Source organism: Triturus cristatus, chromosome 1_1 (assembly GCF_964204655.1).
Source record: "Triturus cristatus chromosome 1_1, aTriCri1.1, whole genome shotgun sequence".
Lineage (NCBI taxonomy): Eukaryota > Metazoa > Chordata > Amphibia > Caudata > Salamandridae > Triturus > Triturus cristatus.
In genome coordinates this window covers 895242947-895263486 of record NC_140579.1, presented here as the reverse complement: position 1 = coordinate 895263486, position 20540 = coordinate 895242947, and the positions used below count along the sequence as shown (strand labels likewise).

The 20540-nt window shown below is 47.9% G+C and overlaps 1 long non-coding RNA gene across 1 annotated transcript in view; it reads left to right on the top strand.

Annotated features, from left to right (window-relative positions):
• Positions 1 to 18279, top strand: part of LOC146871252 (uncharacterized) — a 195089-nt gene extending 176810 nt beyond the window's left edge. The window contains exon 3 of the long non-coding RNA XR_014959530.1: positions 17762 to 18279. This is a non-coding gene — a long non-coding RNA (uncharacterized LOC146871252). The remainder of the gene's footprint in view (positions 1 to 17761) is intronic.
• The last annotated feature ends 2261 nt before the right edge of the window (positions 18280 to 20540 follow it).

The window sequence follows — 20540 nt, the reverse complement described above, 5'->3', positions numbered from 1 at the left end:
TGTCCTTCTTCTTTGTAGTTCATCAGGATCTCCTTCCCTGGTGCCAGGAACTACCCTAAACACTTAATAAAGGGGCATTAGGGGAGTGTAGGGTAGTAGCCATCGGGCTACTGACCCTTGCAGTCACTACACCCGCTATATGACCACTTCCTGTGGGAAGTGGGCATAACCCTGCCCCAGAATTCCTAGGATGCATCACAAAGATGGCTACTTCTGAAAAATCGTGTCGACCTGACAGAAGCCCCCCTTAGGGGTGGTACTAGCCTGGTGGTGTCATGCCTACCTGACTAGCTAATTATACCACCTGTCCAGGTGTCAAGGGGGCCCGGGACAATAGGGTCGAGTTCCTCGCCTGTGAAGCGAAGCCAGATTTGTATTTCAGAGGCAGCAGGAGCCTAGGAGGTGAGAACAGCGTCTTGGGTGGCAGGCTGGCAGAAACCAGTCAGCAAGGACACCAGATCCTGGTAGGTTTTCAAGGGCCACCTCTAAGGTGCCCCATGGGTACATGTATTGGTTAATCCAACACTGGCATGAGTGTGGGTTTATCAATACAAGATGTTCAATACCAAACATCCCTATTTTCAGTAAAGACATCATGTAGTTGGTGAACTCGCTTTCACCAGTGTCAATCTTAAGATTGCTTCCCTGGTCACTTGTACTGGCAGTAATAGGACTGACCAGCACAGGGGCATATCTGCTCATGCAGGTATGCCCTCACATGTAATACTCAGCAACCTACTTTAGGGCTGTCAGGCCTGCTGTGGCTGTGACTTACAAATATTACATGCAGTGTTAGGGACATGACACATAGGGATGTCTGACATGTCATGTTTTCACTTCTGTCTTCACCAGGACATGCAGCCTGCAATGGCAGTCTTGCATATGCTTGGTGAGGGGTCCCTTAGAGTGGTACAATTCATGCTGCAGCCATTAGCGACTCTCTTTAGCACCTCAGGCCCTAGGTACCAGGGTACCATTTACTAGGGACTTACAGAGGGGGGCTAAAGATTTTGCCAATTAGGGGAACAATGGTACAGTTTTTAGGGAAAGAACACTGGTACTGGGGACCTGGTTAGCAGGAACCCAGTGCACTTCCGTCAAAGTTGCATTAAATACCAGGCAAAAGGTGGGGGGCACTGCAACAAAAACCCAGTTTCCAACATATGTCAATGTGTCACAAATGCTTTTAATCACAGTGATGAAATACTGGTATTTGTAGTAATTCAAAAGGAGCATGACAAGGCTCTAACACCCATGTGCCAGTTACTTGCTGATGCAGGTCTCACTCTGAACGCAGTAATGTGTGAATTTCACAAGACCAAACTGATATTCTTTGGGCACATATACTCTAATGCGGGAATGACTTGTGACCCAGATAAAGTCAGCTACTTGCCCCCGCCCACAAGATGTCACCATGCCACGATCCTTCTTAGGCATGGCCAGTCATTGCTCAAGGTACATTTGTGACTTTGCTACTGTGAGTGCTCTATTGAGAGTCTTGGCAAAACGAAATGTCCCTTTCCAGTGGTCTGCTGAATGTGATCAAAGCTTCAAAAGAATAAAATATGCAATTGAGAATGCAACTGAGATGGTCTATTTTGACCCCAAGTTACAGACTGAGATCACAATAAAGGAGACCCTGGTGGGCTTGGGGGAAATCCTTGCTTAACACAATGGCCATCCGAATGCTCAGAGACTCATTGTGGCCTATGCCAGCCTCAGTCTGTCTGACACAGAACGTGCCTATTCTGAGTCAGAGAAGTAGAGTCTGGCTGTAGTGTGGGCCTGTGAACATGTTCATGTGTTTCTATAGGGATAACTTTTCACTATCGTTACAGACCACCAAGCACTGCTCATTATTTTTGGAAGCCCGAAAGCCAAGATGCCTCCTTGTATTTAGCTGTGGGGGTTGCGACTGCAAAAATACAACTATGCAATTGTATACAAGCGGGATAAAGATCAGATGCCTGCTGATTACTTTTCATGAGTACTGCAACATCGTCACAGTTTTACATCCAAAATGGCTGAGGAGTACATTAGCTTCATTAGGAGATCCAGCAAGCCAGCAGCCCTAGCCATCGAACAGATTATTGCTGCTACTAATGCCGATAAAAACATGCTTATCCTCAAAGACATCAGTTCAACTCAATTGTGGAAGAAGAGTGTTTGACCTTTTGCTGACGATGTTGAATTTCAAAATGTATCGGATGAAGATGTCCGTGACCAAGTAAGGTGTTGTGTTGAACGGCGTGAGTATTGTCATACCTGAGAGCCTACGACAGGAAGTCATTGACCTACCGCATAAGGAACATTATGATATTGTAGCCACCAAGAGAGCCCTGAGAGACCATGGGGCATATTTACAATAAACTGGTAGAGGGCGGTGTAGTGCCAAAATTGCTAATGCCGCACTCCATCAGTTTAAAAATGCAGGGATGCGCCGTAATCACAAGAATGCGGTGCACCCCTGCATTTCCCCTAGTGCTGGCACTAAATCTAGCTGCCTAGCACCAATGCAGGCGTCATAAACCACCTACCTGGATCCCAGATGATTCCAATGGGGTGGCACGCTAGGTCCCGAATCCTTCTGTGACTTGCCCTTGGTTTACAGGAGGACACACTGCTCCAGTGGCAAGTCTCAGGGGAAAGGGGGTTGAGATGGAGAGATTATGTAGAGTCAAAGATGCTGTGGCTCTTCTATTCAACAGCAACACTACAGCAGGCATTCACACTAGTCTGATGAATGTTACCAGCAGATATGGTATCTATAAACAAACAAATAATAAGGCTTTAGTCTACTAGGTATCACCTCATGAAAGCTTTTCACATCTCAACCAACCTTTAGTTTTTCTGTTTTGTTTGTTTTCATTTATATTGTCCGTAGAGGCTTCTTTATCAAACTTTTCGAAACTGTAGTGAGTATGATTTTAGCATCAAACCCACAAGCAAATTTGGTTGGGGGTAGCTTCACCCAAGTCTTCTCTGGCAGAGCTCTGCCATCAGTATGTACAAGTTGAACAAAAACACTGGTCACCTTTGTTTGCAGCACAATGTTGCCACTGAGCTCAGCGCGTAGTAAAATCAAGTCTGTTAATGCGTCTCTCCTTTTCTTCTTGTTCTGTTTTCCATCCAGGTGGGAGACTAATGCAGGGCATTCTTTAGGGTGAGGTCGAAGCGGGAGGATCAAGTGAGATGGCAAGACAGAGTCCTGGAAGCCGGGAAACAGTTTAGTGGCAGGCAAAGAGGCTAAGTGAAGAGGAGTGTAGATGATCTTTAAATGAGACTGCTTTAGAACATTCATAAAGGTCACATTCTGATTGTTTGTAACAAGGAACAGGTGCAAATAATTAATTTGATGAGGCTGCCTTCTAGAAGGTGCTTTAGAATGTTCACAAAGGTCATGTTCTAACTGCTTATAGCAAGGAACAGGTGCAGATGGTTAATTTGATGAGGCTGTCTTCTAGAAGGTGTTTTAGAATGTTCACAAAGGTCGCATTCTAATTGCTTATAGCAAGGAACAGGTGCAGTGGATTGATTTGATGAGGGCTGTCATCCGTAAAGTTTACATCAAGGTCATCTATGCTGGTTTCTTGATGCTTATTCTTGTGAATTTACCGGATGTTTCCGTGATGTCCGAAACCTGACCTTGCATTTGCATGATAAAATATTTGTAACAGCGATTAAGCCTTTTCAAACAAACTGGGGAACACCAGCTGCCGCTAGCTATTACCCACAGCATGTAATATGGTCAAGGTCAAAGTCAGGGTACAAGATGTTTGTTCATTCATATGTTTTGGAAGGAATGAAATGAGTCATGCCGGTATATTGTGATAGTAAAGAGAGGTGAGATGTGGCATGAATCCCTATAGCAGGCACCGGTGCACCATAGTACAAGGGTGTCGGTGTTGCAGGGAATGATTGTTCATGTGCAGGAAGGAGTTCCTTCCTGCACATGAACAGCCACTACAGGTGATTTGCTGTTTCTATGTGTGTAGCATAATGCAGCACATATAGAAACAGCAAAAACGAGGAGAAATCAATCATTTTTCCTCATTTCGCAGGGTAAGACAAGGTTTTCCCTGGTCTTATTTTTGGCACTGCCCTGTATTTACGCCACCCTTGTAAATAGGGGGCAGCATTGAAAGCAATGGGTATTGCGGTGGAACACCCCCGCAACACACATTGCCCGCCCCTTTCATGCTAAGTACAGCATGAAAAGGGGACCTATTTACAAGGCGGCGTTAAGCCATGTTAAATGGCTTAACGTTGCTTTGTAAATAAGGCGAAGGGCTTATCACCACGAGAACGCCATAAAAGTGACATTCTGGTGGCGATAACCCCTTATAAATATGCCCCCAAATGTGGTTCCTGCCTTTAGACGAGCGAGTTGAGAATAAACTATAAGGGTACCATCGTTGCAGCTGCCTTTCCCCCAAAGTGACGCAGAATCCATTGACAATGTCTGACCTTCCTGTGCAGGTTTGTGAAAGAGTTGCAGTTGATGTCTTTGGGTCTTTAGGAAACGAACATCGTCTCATGGTAGTCATTGATGAGTATTTACACTTTCCTTTAGTAGAGAAGCTACCATCAACAACCCATGACAAAGTCACCAAACGGCCGGAGGACATCTTTGCAGTATGGGGTATCTGTGCCATTCTCAAATCTGACAATAGTCTGCCATTCATTAGCAAAGCATTCAACAAGTTTATAGTCAGACTAAATGTCAAGCATCAGAAGAGTACATCTCTGTGGCCCCAAGCCAATGGTGTTTTGGAACAATTCATGGGTACCCTCAAAAGAGTAATTCAACGAGCATCAATGGAGACGATTGAGGTAAATGTTTCCCTATGTAACTCCCTCCCTGCTTATCATTTAACTCATCACTCCACAACTGGTGAGAGTCCTGCCATCTTTTTACTTGGAAGATACATCAGAGCCAAACTGCCACAGTGGGCAGTAGACCGATCCGTGAATGCTGATAAGGTTTGTAAAACACAGATACTTCTCGAAAGTGCAAAATGAAAACATATGCCAGTTGGCGTCAATGAGCTCAGTAAACAGACTTCGAAGAAGTTGACTGGGTCCTGGTCAAGCAGAAAAGAAAGCGGAAAATAAACACTCCATTAGCTGTCGATCCTCTGAGGGTTAAGACGTGCGAAGGACACATGGTGATGGTGCATTGTCCCACAAAGTCCATCACATGGGACTCATCACACTTTAAGCACCTAACTCGATGTTCGTTAGCTCCTGCAATTATGAATGCAGTGATCCTGCCAAACAGTCCAGATCAAGCTTTAGAACTTGTGCCATCAGTGTGCATCTCAACCACCTCATACCACTCTCTGGCCGACTCATATGAGCACATTGACGACTAATGGAAGAAATGTAATGTGACTGTTGTATGTACCTTTTATTTAATAAAGGGACAAATTTAGTGTCTTGAGACTATGCACACTAGGACCCTTACGGTTCTGGCTGCACTCAACAGAGGAATTACGTAACTTTCTGGGATGTGTTAAGGTGTGGTTACCAACAGGTATTACAAATTCAGAGTGCAGTGACTGATGAATAAAGATGTCTGTTACAGAGCTCCATGTGTAGCCTATTCATTTGCATGCTCCTGGGCTGGGGAGGATGCTACATGTGCCATATAATTTATGTCTTTTTTATCAAGGAGTGTGTGTGTTATTCATCTGTCTCCCTCATGTAATTCTCCCCCTCTATGTTCCTGTCCCAGACCATTACAACCAACCTCCCTCCGTTGTACATGTGCTTGCCACAGCCCCCCAACCTTCCGTTGTATGTGTGCTTCCTCCAGCCTCTCCCATCAGCCCTCTTCTGTCTGGGTGCTTGTCCCAGGCCCCTCCTGCCAACCTATGTAGTCCATGTGCTTGCCACCAGGCCCCTCACCCACCCTCTGTTCTCTATCTAGTTGCCCCAAACCCTCACAACCACCTTCCATTGTCCATAATGTTGTCCCCACTCCCTTTCCATTGTGTGTCTTGTTGCCCCATACCCTCCGTTGACCATGTGGTTGTTCCTAGCCTCTCCATATCACACTCCAATGTTCATGTGGTTGCTCCTGCCCCTCTTAACAACCCTCAGTTGTCTGTCTGGCCTGCCCCCTGCCCTCTCTCCCACCCTTTGCTGTTTGTCCACTTGCCTCCAGCATCTCCTGTCCACCCTCTGCTGTCCATGCCTTCCCTATCCCCTCTTGTCTGTCCTCTCCCCCATTTGGCCGTCTTCACCCCCCTTCCTCAGTGTTGCCTTTGGAGAAATCGGGAAAGAAAATAGCACAATGATACAGCCAGCACCAATGCGCTATTTAAAGAAATTTTCAAAAGCATTAGCGCTGGCTTCATTATATCACTCTTTTAAATTACTTTTAGTTATGCTGCTTAACAGCCTCATTGCTGTACAGCATGGCTGCAAAACATTGCCATGGAAAATCCTTCTCAGAGGTGAGACCTATTGTCTTTGACGACAGACCTTCCAACTCATACGATGCTACTGTGTGATACACAGTATCCACTCCCTTCACATGGTCAACCGGTGAGGAGCTGATATATCACACTGGAAGGAAAAAGTTGCTGAAAAACACTGTAAATTGTGGATTTTTAGCTTGTTTTAGGAGGCTTTAACTATTGACATCCATTAATGTGGGGACATCAGCAACAGCCTCCACAAGCTTATGTTTTTTTTAGGAGAGAGTCTGTGGACAGAGTGGGGGCACAAGTGCCTCTTAGGTGCTTCTCAGCATGAATCCCTGCCCCCTTGTTACATGGTGTTATTGTTTATTTAGTTGGCAGGTCTGGGATGACCACAGATTGCTCCATCTGATAGCAAGGTGGTCTGGCCCTATACTCTCTAAGCATTGGCCTGCTATGTATGCCGTTGCACTTCCGAAGCTGTCATTCAACATCCTGGTGACATCAGTAACCAGTGTTCGTGCCCTGACTTATCAAAAATATAAAAATCATGAACTCCTACCAAGCAACCTTTCAGGCTACATTTGCTAAGTGTATCCACCCCATACCTTTTGCCTTCACTCTTCCTGTTTGCTAAATTAGTTTTTGTTTGCTTTAGGACTCTGTGCACTTTACAAGTGTAGCTAACCAGTGCTAAGGTGCTTGTGCTCTCTCCATCAAACATTTCTAAAAAACAGTGGTCCCCAGACAAGGATTAACGAGAGCAAGCAATAAGTATAGACCCAATCAGTACTACATTTTACAGCTGTCCAGCCGGACAGGTGTTTTTATTATATAGTTGCTTAAATATACACAAAATTCAGCAAGAAGCAAATAAAGTGGGACACAAGCCTCTATCCAACTTAGTGAGAAGGACGTACAACATGAAACAAAAAGGCTCAGGCAGAGTAAATTGTTTGTATGAGACACATTTTGGTAGGACAAACAAATTAAAGTGGAGACACCATTACAACTAATAAGTATTAAATAAAGAGGTGTATATGGCGTACAACAAGTCGACGGCGTTTCGATCCTTACAAAAGATATAGGATCTTCATCAGGACATGAACAATGGTATGCCTGTATACATTTTGCCTAGATCCGGGTCAAAGTGACTGGGAAGAGGTTTGTTTCAGGCAAAGGCTGAGTGGAAGTACAGGCCAAGTACAAGGAGAGTAAAGGATGCAGACAGCCGTGGCTGCGGTCTGTGCAGTTGGATGTTGGGTCAGAGTCGACTTAATGAAGGCTGTAACAGCTTAAAGGAGACGTTTGAAATGTTCGCGTCGCGGAGCGGTCTCAAAATCAGAGTGGCCTATTGCAGTGGGCTGCTGTATATCAGGGACGGCAAGCCAGTAACCTGTGAGCCGCGTCCGCGATCTCTAGTGACAAGGAATGTGGTCGAGGCCAATCTGTGAACAACCTCTGTTACAGCATGTCTTGCCTGTCGGGTTCGGGGACATGACATAATTGACCTACAGCTAATTGGCACATAACATGTAGCTTTCAGTCCCTAGTAGATGGTACTACAGGTACCCAGGGTCTGTAAATTAAATCCTACGAGTGAGCCTGCAGCATTCATTGTGCCACCCACTAAAGTAGCACTGACAAAATAGCCAGGCCTAATCCTTCCTTTTATTTTTTAAAACTTGTTTTTATTGGCATTTATAGTAGTCATCATACAGGAGCAGATCACAATGTTAGTATCAGCTATCATCTCTACAGCAGTATACCATAGCATTGCAGCCAGAGAACAGATGCCATGACTTAGTGTCAAGTAGTGCCCACCACCCAAGACAACAAAGCTAATTTCAAGACAGTACACATAGTGCAAAGCGTGGGGTATATGAGAGAACATAATAACAAGGCCAGGCCTCTTATAGGTACAGTCCCAGAGTTTAGGAAAGCGTGGGGCGTCAATCTAATTGCCTCAGTTCGAACGAAGTTCAAACCCAATATGCTATGGCTTGCAGGGCAAATAAGTCAAATCTGCTCATATGAATTACATTTTCAGCGAAAAACAGTACATTTGTCATCCAGTACGAAGAAATAGAAAAAAGAGATAGTAGAGAGAGAACAGAGAGGAAAAAGAAGAGGGCGAAGTGCGGGGGAGAGGTACGGCAGGGAGGAGGGGCACTGTCATCACTTGATGTCAGGGGTACTGAAGGTACCGCAGTGTTCAGAACCATTGATGATCACTGAGGTCATGGAATTAAAGGCCTGGACCACCTACTTCAGAAGGGGGGGGCGGGGGAACCCAGGCTCTGATATGCAAGCTCCACCCGGGGTGGGAATCAGCAGACTCATCTGTGGACTTCCATAGGCTATCCACGTCTGGTGGAGATATAGCATCCTCAAATAGGCGCAGAGCCTGCAATCTCGGGGGTTGAACTCAAGCGTGTTCCAGCCTGCAAAGGTAGTTCACAAGCGGTTGCCACAGTTTGGTAAATTTTGTGTCTTGTTGCTGCAAACGCGCTGTAAGAAGTCCCATGGCAGTCGTGTGCCACAGGCGGGTGAGCCACACGTTAATCGGGGGTGTTTCATCTTTTTTCCAGTAAAGTGCAATGATTTGCTTGGCAGCTCCAAGCATGTGGAGACTGAGGTGTCTATCATGTCGGGTCATGGCACGTAGGTTCACCAGCCGAAGGCCCAGGACAATCACAAGCGGCTTTTCCGGCAAAGGGTAGCCAATGACCAGTCGGATATGACTGAGAACTTCCTTCCAGTAAATGGTCAAGAGTCGGCATGACCACCAGATGTGCCAAAAATCCCCTGGTGCACTAGCACAACGCCAGCAGAAAGGCGAGGAGGTGGGAAACATTTTATGTAACCTGTGAGGGGTGTAGTTCCATTGTGTCATAACCTTATATGCGGATTCCCGCTGGGCAATGCTACGGAAAACCTTCGGGATATCTTGCCATAAGTGCTCCCAATGTCCGGACATGACATCAGTTTCTGAGGCTGATTGCCACCGCAGTTGGTAAGGGTGGGGCGTGACTCACTGTGAGTGTGAACTTGGTATGTGCGAGAGATTGGGCCCCTAGAGTTATCAAAGGAGCGCACCAGCCGCTCAAAGGCTGTGAGGGGTCGAGTGGCCGCCTGTGTCATAGAGGACTCGTGAACCCAGTGTCGGAGTTGAATGTATTGAAATCTAGTCTCCTCTGGTAGGTGGAAGTCTCGCTTACATTGTTCAAAAGTTTTGAAGGTTTCTCCCATAAAGAGGTCCCAAATCGTCCTACACCCACCCTCCGTCCACTCCTCAAAATAGGGCAGGTGAAGAGCAGGCGGGAAGTGAGAATTACGGGCAATGGAGGTATGGGGGATGGGAAGGAGGTGAGGCCTCTGCGTACTGCCAGTCTGTCCAAGATCTCAAGCACCCTCTTAGAAGAAACCGCGATGTAGGCGCTGGGCGAGCGAGCTTCTCGTGAGAGCCAGGCAAGATCCCACATGGGGCGGCAGGTCACTGCCCTGTCCATATGAAAGCAAACTTATTAGCTCTCCCATGCCATCCATTCCGAGATGAAGCAGAGGTGTGATGCCCAATAATACTCCAACAAGTTGGGGCATGCCAGTCCTCCCCTATCTCGCGGGAGCATGAGCATTTTCTCAGAGAAATGCAGTCTACTCCCTCCCTAAATAAACGTGGTGAGCTTGCGTTGAAGGCCCTGTATTTGATGTTCCGGGATGGGCGTACGTAGAGTCTGAAAAAGGTAGCGTATCTTTGGGAGGATCGACATTTTTACCGTATTCAAGCGCCCCAACCAGGATATCGGAAGAGATTTCCACGTTTTTAGTTCTGCTACAATGGCATTTTTACACTCCTGCCAGTTTGCTTGGGACCATGTGGCAAGATTGGGGTTCAGATTGAGCCCCAGATACCGAATAGAGTGTGGTGCCCATTGATAAGAGACAAGGGAGTGGAGTGCGGCTATCTCCTCCGCAGGGATCGTGAAGTTAAGGGCCCATGATTTCTCGTGATTGATTTTAAGCCCCGAAACCTGCTCGAACCATTGAAGTAGCTTATGTACGGCCGGTAAGGAGGTTCGTGGGCTCAAAAGAGTGAAAAGTAGGTCATCAGCAAACAAGGCTATTTTGTGATCCAACCCCCCAAGTGGGATGCCATATATGTCAGGAGACTGGCGGATCATGATGGCCAGCGGTTCCACTACAAGAGCAAATAAAGGGGGGATAAGGGACACCCCTGTCGGGTGCCTCTGTGTATAGATATGGGTTGTGTAAGCTGGCCATTTACCCGTACCCTGGGCCAGAGGGGAGAGATAGGGAGCCATGATTCTCGCAATCATCCGCGGACCCAACCCTATTTTATGTAGGACAGCTCGAAGGAAGACTCAGTCTACGCGATCAAATGCTTTCTCAGCATCAAGCGATAGCAAGCAGGCTGGTATCTTCCAATGTCGTGCCTTCTCGATTAGGTGAGCAATTCGCTGTACGTTGTCCGCCCCCTGTCGTTGGTGGATAAAGCCCACCTGATCCATTTCTATGAGTCCAGGGAGGTGTAAGGCGAGTCGTTTAGCTAGTATTTTGGTGTAAAATTTGAGATCAGTATTTAGGAGTGCGAAGGGACGGAAGGAGGAGAAAGTGTAAGATCCGTCCCCGGTTTGGGGATTAATGCAATGGCCATATCTGTGGAGTGTCCTACTGCGTCTGTGTAAGAACTGAAGAGACGGATCATATGTGTTTTGAGTTACGGGAGGAACGCGCGATAGAACGAGATCGGCAAACCATCCGGCCCTGGGGTTTTACCGAGAGGAAGATCCTTCAGAGCGCCAGCAAGCTCCTCCGGGGTGATAGGGTCCTCCAGTAGCTGAGAATGATAGCTACTAATCGGGAACCACTCACAGACTTCCAAGGCCGCGAGAACTTGATCGAAAGCGGATGACTCCCCGGCATAGAGGGATGAGTAATAAGTCTGGAACGCGTGCATCTTAGTGGCTTCTGTGGTTGCCCAGGTACCATCTCCCAGTTTGAATTTGGTGATGTGCGCTTTGGCAACCTGCGTTTGAAGACGGCGCGGTCGTAATATCGCTGGCGCAGGGCCAAAAGAGAGTGCTCCGCCTTATTGGTCCCTGAGCTGTCCCCAGAGCATAGCGAGGCACCTCTTGTGCAGTGCCAAGGGGCGCTCCTGGTCCATCCGTTTGAGCGCCTTTATGTCCCGGGTGAGTTTGTCTTCAAACAGTTGAGCTTCTCTGGCCCGAGCTATAGCGATAGATGTGAGGCAGCCGCGGATCGTGGCCTTAAACGCATCCCAGACTACTGGGAGTGGAGTTTCTGGGAGAACGTTGGCCGCAAAGTAAGACGTAATAGCTTCCCGGATCTCCATGGCATCTACGAGGTCCCTCAGGATATGAAGGGGAAAACGCCACCTAGCGGGGCGGTTGGGACGGGAAAAATGGTCCTGAATGAGAAGCTCCACATGGGCATGATCGGAGACAGAGATGTCAGACATGGACGCCAAAAGGGTGTCTTTGACAAGGGAGTGCGAGACGAAGAGGTAGTCTATGCGTTTGTTAGGAGCGGCGGACATGAGAGTAGTAAGAGTAATCACGGACGTCTGGGGAGTGATAACGCCATATATCAATGAGGCCGAGGGCGGTTAGTTGCGTCTTTAAGGCCGAGGACATTGCCCCCGTCCCATGATAAGATCCTTCGCTACGGTCAAGACCCGCCTCCAATACCAGATTAAAATCTCCCCCCGGAATGAGACCCGGATCATCGTGTGTTATGTATTCCCGCAGCAAACCCCGTAAAAAAGAGTCCTGAGTGTGGTTCGGAGTGTAAGTGTTGCATAGAGTGAGAGTTTGATGCCCAATCTTGACCATCGCCTTGAGGAATCTGCCATTCTTGGTACGGACTACCCTGGAGTCCCCCTGTTGGATGCCTGCCCGACAGAGGATTGCCACCCCTGCTGTTTTAGTGGGCGCCGATGCCCATAGTTGAAGATGGTATCATAGATGAGCCATGCGATAAACATCATCTTGCAGAAGATGGGTTTCCTGCAAGAATATGATGTCCGGATTTTGCAACAGAAGGTATCACCAGATCAGGTGGCGCTTGTTGGGGGAGTTAAGTCCCTTCACATTAAGGGAGAGGAGTATCAGGCAGGGTACAGAAGTCATGGTTTCAATGCGCCTTGTGTGAGCGCCATCCCGGGCATGAGAGTAAGGGCAGGATACAGGAGAGTTCCCCCCTCCCAAATGCCTCGCTGACTTAGACAAAGCAGACAAAGGCCATAGTGGGCGCTATGTGGTCCAGTGCAATGTGTGTAGAGAAAGGGGCGATCTGCACCTAAAGGCCTCCCATCACAATCAGAACCGCCCCCTGCCCAGGATGAGGATAGGAAGGGGAAAAAGAGAGAAGTGAGAGACAAGAGGCATAGTACTTAACAAGTAACAACGGACAACATGGCCAACGGGGTCTATTCCAGTCCAGGCAGAAGCCAGGTACATATACACAAGCCATCCCAGAGATGTCACTCTCCAAGGAATAGAGGTGGAGGCGGGTCATATGAGATCAGCATCACCTTCTAGGAGTACGATCCTGTGCCACTGACCGGTTGCGGTACAGACATGGTGCAGTCATGTCAGCAAGAGGGCGTCCAAAGAGCGGGGCATCAGCCGCTCCCTCTCAAGGGGCAGAACATGAAGCGAGGGAAGGTCAGGAAGTTGGCAGGCGTACTTTAGTGCTATTTTTCGGAGGACTGTGAGCCCGTGGGTGAGTGACCACCTTCCAAGGATCGGATATGCTGTATAATGTCCTGTTTCTCCTGGGATGAAGTGCAGATTCCCCGGGGGATGGGCGTCTGGGGTGGTGCACCTTGGTCCAGTGGGGATTTACTGGTTCGCGATGCAGAGGAGATATGAGTGAGGGGCGAGTGGGCAGTGTATTTGGGATCTGCAGCAGTTGGACTGCTTTTCGGAAGGATCGCAATACTCGGTGTTTTGACTCCCACTGGAATATAAGTTCAAACGGGAGCCCCCACTGATAGCGAACTCCCAGCTCCTGTAGTTTATCCGTTATGGGTCGAATGACTTTGCAGCGGTGGAGCGTTGTGGGCACAAGGTCCTGAAACAATTGTATGGGGGTACCCTTGTACTTGAGTTCTGCCTTGTCTCGTGCTGCCTTGAGAATGGCCTCTTTCTCTGTGAAAAAATGGACCCGGGCCAAGATGTCAGGTACAAGGCCAGGGCATCCAGGTGGGCCAGAAACTTGGTGGGTGCGGTCCAATGCTGGTGGGGATGCGTTTTTATCTCCCCTGATGTCTTGGAACAGGTCTGCTACAAAATTCATAATGTCAGAACCCTCAGCCCCAACAGGAATCCCTCTTAGGCACAGATTGTTGCGACGCCCCCTGTTTTCCTAGTCCTCCTGTTTGATCTGTAACTCAATGTGTGGCTCCTCCAGGGTGGCCAAGTGCTGCCATAAGTGTTCCTGAAATTACGAGCGGGCGTCAACTGTTTTTTCAAGGTCGTCCCCTCCCCCCCCCCAAGCACCGACACATCCCTCTGAAGTTCCTTAACACAGGCCTGGACCTCCGTTTGAAGAGAGCCTATTTTAGATTTGCATGAAATTGCTCATGAAGGACTGCGTAACAGGTTCAGAAGGCCCTCCGGCCGACGATGTTGCGTCAGCTGCAGGGGTTGGCCCCAATTTATTCCACATTGCTGCTATTGGATTGTCCTTGGGGGGACGCGGTAGGATCTTTCCCAGTTCGTGATCGAGTCATAGCCCCTCAGGGTGTTGTTTCGCAAGCCGGGGGCCCAGGGGAGGATGTACAGCACAATTGTAGGTTGCTGCCCAGTCCGGCTGAGGAGGGCGGTCTAGCCAGCAGGATCCAAAGGCTGTCGATAAGAAGGCCAACTAGGGCAGTGTGGCGTGGGGGCATCCAGGTGAAGGTTCCCAGGGTCCCCGGTTGTATCACTGGCCTATTTGGAATGCAAAGGACACCTGCAAGAGGGATCATTGAGGCCCGGGCCAGGCAGATGCGCGGCACCACCACCCCTCCACCAGGGCGCACATGGGAGGGCTACCCACGCAGACCAGGCAGCAGATTCAGGTGGGAAGGTGGCACTCGATGATGTAACCCCCTTCTAAGGCTGCTGTAATATGGCGGTGTGTGGGAGTGTTACAAGAGCACCCTAGGGGGGCCCGCCCTGGTCTACAGAGGCACTCACAGTGATGGGTGGGGGGGTGTCATCTTCCCCGGGAGACAGCAGGCAGCAGCAAACGGCGTGAACTCCCCGTTCTGCTCCCACAAAGTCGCTGCCAGAGAGTCTATGAGAAGAGGCCTCAAGCCCCTAGATCTTCACTCCAGGCCTCTAAAATGGGTCGTCGCGCCCCAGCGCAGGTGTATGGAAGCGTAGGGAGCCCAGAGGTTCCAGGTGTCCCCCAGACCCTATGTATGCCCAGGAGGTCTGGCGTCCTGCCCCTGATTGGGGCTCGATGCAATGGTTCCCCTCGTAGCCCGGTGCCACCAGTCGTGCCTGCAGAGTGTCTCCTGGGTCCCGCTGTGGCTAGCAAAATCCCATCAGGATGACAGCGTTATATGGCAGATCCTGCATGTCCGGGAGGGCCCCAAGCGGCCCGCGCTCCGTCCCTGGCTGGGGCCCGATCCAATGGCCCCAGCCCAGCACACCGCAGATCCCAGCGCCCCCAACAGCAGCAACACAGGGCCCCCTCGGCCCAGCCGGGAAGACCATGACCCCGCTGGGGCGGTGGAGGCGCAAAGCCCCTGGGGTCCAGTCAGGTGAGTGAAGACCCCACCAGTCCGCCAATATCACCGATCGAGTCCCGTGGAGTCCAGTACTGCGGGGTTGCGAAATGATGGCCAGGCGAAGTGTCAGCGGAGAGGGCCCTCCCCTGGGATCAGCCGCAGGCCCCCCATCTCCTTACCTTCACTGCAGGTCACACCTTGAGCCGCCGCCGGTCCCCGGGCCAAGGATGCGGGTTGACGGTGGCTCCTGAGCCCCCCAGAGCCCAGGAGGCTGGAGGCTCTAAAATGGCTCGCACAGGGCCGACTCCTCGGGGTCTCAAAATGGCGGCCAAGTTGGGTTTCAGCCGGAAGGACCCACCCCAGGGGTCAGTAAAAATGCCCCTCAGCCTCCGCACCTCCACTGCAGTGTTCCATTCGGGCCAATGATAGGGTCAGAGCGCTCTCCCACCTGCTCTGTTCACGCCGCTGTCAGCTGCTTTTAGGGGTCACCGGGCTTCAAGACTTATTCCTGGTTGCCGCCGCTATGCAGGTAACTCAAAATCAGTGACCCCCGCTGTGAGAAGTTGGCCTGGTATATGCTGGTCACTAGTTAAAGTGGCCACCTTGCACCAGTACAATTCGACTCTTCTGGTAGATAGGTTTAAGACAACCTTTTTAAGAAAGCTATCGTAGCGGTAGCTGTGGATAGCAGCCTTCAGGCTAAGTCTTTAGAGGAATGTAAAGCAGCTTGTTTTACCTTATAATCTCTTGAATCACTAAATGAAAGGACAGCACACAGGTATATATATAAAATATATATGTATTTATTTCTAACACACTCTACTAATCTCTTTATGAGATTAGAAGTCAAGGACATATGCACAAATCAACGTTTCACAACAAATTAAGCACTTATATGGCTGGGGCCCTAGGGGCGTACCAGACCATATACTAAAAAAGAGGTATAAGAATATCGACTTGAGAAGAGACAAGGCCTAGGGCCTTCAGAGGCACTGGGGCCTCACTAATCCACCCAAGGCAGGTAAGTAAAGGACCCACGGGAGACGCATGCAGTGTGAGAACACAGCCGCGGATCCCAATAGACTTCAATGGAGCAAGTCGCGGTTGGAATTTGAAAGTTTTAGGATACTTCGGGAGAGTCTATAAGCAAGTCACTTACAGGGTAAGTAGTTCCAGAGCCAACACCCACAGGAGCACCGTAGTGCTGGAGTTACCTCACCCAGGGAAGCCGGGTGCATAGGTGTCTTTTGGTGTCGGGTCGCGGCATTGTTTTCAATGGGAGCCAAAGAAGTTTTGCTGCTTGTGAAGACAGGAGAAGTGTCCGGTGGAATCCAAGGCTGGATTCAGAAGAAAGAAGACCTGAAAGCAGAGGAGACAGTGTTCAAAGTCACTTGCCAGTGACACGGGGCCAGGAAGCTGGATGCCCACAGTAGTCGGGTGATATCAGGTGATCACAGGTGTCTTGACTCTTCCGGCACGTGGTCCAGGAGGTGTCGACGACAACCAGGACCTGGATTCGGCATGTCCCACAAAGTCTGCAGCTTACTGAGGTGTTGGCGACAGGATTGGAGCCAACAAGCCTTGGCAACAGCAAGTCTTGTGGAAAGTGAAGAAAGTGAGCGGTGCAGACCAGCCAGGTCTGAGGAACTCACCCAGCAAAGGTAAGTCAGGACAGGCCTGGAGCAACCAGGGGAGCCCTTTGGTTCTGTAGAAAATTCTTCTGGGGACCCACAAGCCAACCAGCAAGGGATCGCAAATCCTGCTGGAAGCTTGGACCACATGTGGTCTAAAGCACTAGTTCGTAGAACGTCGTGAAGGGGTTGCACTCGACAATTGTGCACGGTACCCGGGTATTGCTGTTCCTCGTCACTCGTGGGGTCCATTTGCCACAGCTTCGCTGGAGACTCACGATGGCTGTAGAGAAGTCAGGAAATCTACTTCCGGGGCTGCAGGGACTTTGGACTCCAGCGGGAGCGGGAAAGTTTGCGACCTTTGATGCAAAGTTTTGGTGCCTGCCAAGCAGGGGAGTCACTCCTTGACTCCAAGGGAGATTCTTCAGTCTTCCAAAGGTAGTGGAACGTCAAAGGTCCAGGATTCTTCTTCAGAGCATCGTCCAGGGATATCTAGTTTTCAATGGCATGGGTTCCCTAACTTATATATGACTCCTATGGGATGGTCAGGGGAGTGGGTGTGATGGAGCGGGTAAAATGTTTTTCTTTTATGTACCCAATCCATTTAGGTATGTTTGAATAAAATGATTAATAATTAATCATAATAATTAACAGTTGTTGTATGGAAAACTAATCAAGCTTATTAACCAAGAGAATGTACGTGGGATTGCTTTGCATGGCTAAAATAACATGTAAACTAAGTTTGTATGCATATTAATAGGATAAACGTTGCTTATGTGATGTTATCGTGAATTATGCTTAAATAAACGAGAATTAATGGCTTTGAACGTTGCATATGGCTGGATAAATGCCTACACATATGGGAATTAGTAAGGGAAATAACACTGTTTAACCATTTCAATGTATTAATTACGTTTTGTGTTTCTTTGCTTAAGTTAACCATTTGGGCCTGCTATAAAATGGCCGCCGACTGAATCAGACATTTATGAAGTAATACCAATGAAGGGAAAGGAGAAATGCGCCTGCGCAAATTTCAGCAGCTGCGACCTGCCGGTGAACTGTCATCGCTGTGCCCATCAAGGCTGCTCTGGGCGAAAGGCCTACCCTTCAACAGAAATTATTGCAACCTGCACTATGGATTGCTAATATTCCCATACATTCGTTTTGGAACTTTTAATATGTGGGAACGACATCGAATGTTTCCTAATGCATTAGAATGTATTTCGATTGTCCAATGAGAACTTCTGAAAATGACTATTGCAACATTTGGAATGTAAATCTTAGTATAAATAATAGTAGACTAGAGAGGTATTAGCGCGCTATTTCTTGAACGTCATTGCCAGTATCCTGATGTTATGCTGACGGAGAGGACGGTGACTCTGCATGATAGAACAGAACTTTAACGATTTGACTGAGGACCAGATTCTGACTTAGAAGACGACAAATAGCCAGAATAGGTAAATATGACAAAAGATGAATTTATTAACTAGGATTTAACCTGCATTTGATTTAGATAAAGAAATAATAATTGAATACATGTGTCGGGTTGTTCTTTCATTGAAATGTATTATTGGTTAATTTCAGAGAATTAAGGAGTCATTAAGCTAATCCCAACTAAATTATTTATTGACCTATATATATATATTTCTTGATGGGAAGTGAAGCGAAGTTTTGATAGAATAGGGAGAGTGATAAAGTTTCCCATCAAGGAAGCAGTGTGGTTCGGAAATCAATGTTTTCCCCTTCTGAGTAGGTGCGGATAGATTGATGGAATGAATGTTGGTGTTATGGGCCCCACCAGCGTATGATGTGTATGTGTGTGTGTGACTGCGAAATCACTCTGTCCGTGGTAATAGGGGGAAATTGAGGAACCCGAACTGCACCAGTTTTTCTGGTAGCTAGAGATGGTTTTTACTGTTTTGGTTTAATGATTTTTGGCATGTATATAGCTTATTGATTATTGATTGGTATTGATATATGTACTAACACTATATGTTGAAGTCGTATTGAGTTTTATGTTGTTTGCACGACTTCTGGGATGTAGGAAGTCGGGAATTGGTAACAGTTCCGTAGCAGAGCAGAGGTAACCGCTGCTCTTGGGAAAGACGGGATTGTGGTTGCCCGTAGATAAACGGGAAAAACGTGTGACAACTGAAGTTGCACGGCGCATTTGTCTGGGTTCGATTCGGTAGCATCACCGTGTGTTACCATTAGTGATAATCTCTGTGTGAGAGAATTGTGAATGATAGCGAAGGGTACCTGTGAAATTTTGGTCTTTAAGTACCAGGAAACCAATTGGCATACCGATAACGCTTATCACTGAAAAGGTAGCAGGTGTTCTCTGAGCTTGTTAGAAGGACAAAGTAGAGGTAAGCGCTGCTTTGTTAATGTATGTCATAATTCTGTAGTAGGAAAGACTGTTCGCTGTTCTCGGAAAAGACAGGATTCTGTGTGAATGTACTACATTTTCTTGTGTAAAAGTGCGTGAATGAAATAGCAATCGGGTTAATTGTGATACTCTGGTCTTATTTCTCAGGAGCATTGCGTTTCCAACTATGTGTCTTAATTCTGGAGAAACAGTTAATTGATGCTTGATTGAAGGGTGAAGTAGAGGGATGTGCTACTTTATCAATGGAAGTAACGATTCTGTAGTAGGGCAGAGGTAAGCACTGCTCTCGAGAAAAACAGGATTCTCGTGAGAAAGGTCTATTGCTATTCTGTGGTTAGTGAAGCAGACAATGGAGATGTTTATATGTTGTAACTAACGGTGTTGTAAAATTGAAACAAAGTCTACCGAGTAGTTTTGTAAAGGAGGGGTAGACTGCAGACAGGAGTCAGGAGCAGGAGGTGCCGCAGCGACTGCTGACGTCAGAAAGACCGCGCTGGGATTGGACAGCTAGTCAGAAGTGTAAAACACTCTGGATTGGTACGTTAGTGTAAAGCCGCGCTATGATTGGAGAAGTACAGGGTGACATAGACGCTCCAGGATTGGTGCGTTAGTGTGAGTCGCGCTGGGATTTGAGGATTGTGACAGTGACGTAGAGGCGCCAGGATTGGTGCGTTAGTGAGAGTCGCGCTGCTATTGGACTAAAGATCGAACAGTTGAAGAAAAGACTAAGGGTTCACGGGAGAAAGGAAAATGTATTACCATTCAGCCGAGAAGAAGAAAAAATCCTTGTTTAGTAAAATAAAAGGATGGTTTGTGAAAGACAAAGAGATTGTGACTAGGGAAGGACAGTTAATTCCTCAGACGAAAACACCTGCATCCTTCATGGTTGCGAAATATGGATACCATACTTGCATTTGGTTAGACAATTGGGCAAAGTACACAAAGGAAGACGGAGTTTTAGCGTTCCCAGAAAATGGTTCGTTTAATTTGGCAATTTTAAGGAACTTGCGGGAGAGAATGATGAGCTTAGATCCACGGCCTAGACCGACACAGTTTGAGGCTTTGACTGAGTGGGAAGATGAAATGCATGAGCGAGAAAAACAGAGAAATGGCAGTAGATATAGATATATGTTTGGACGGCCAAATGATCGGGAAACTCATTGTGATCGAATGAGAAGGTGGCGAGACGCAAGTATGACTGAAGGACTATTTCCCGTAAGAGCTGCAGGAGAAAATGAAGGAAGGAAATGTATAGAGAAAAGACATAATGTAGAACCTAGAAGGTATGGAGCAAATAAATCAGAGGATGATGTCCTAGATGATAT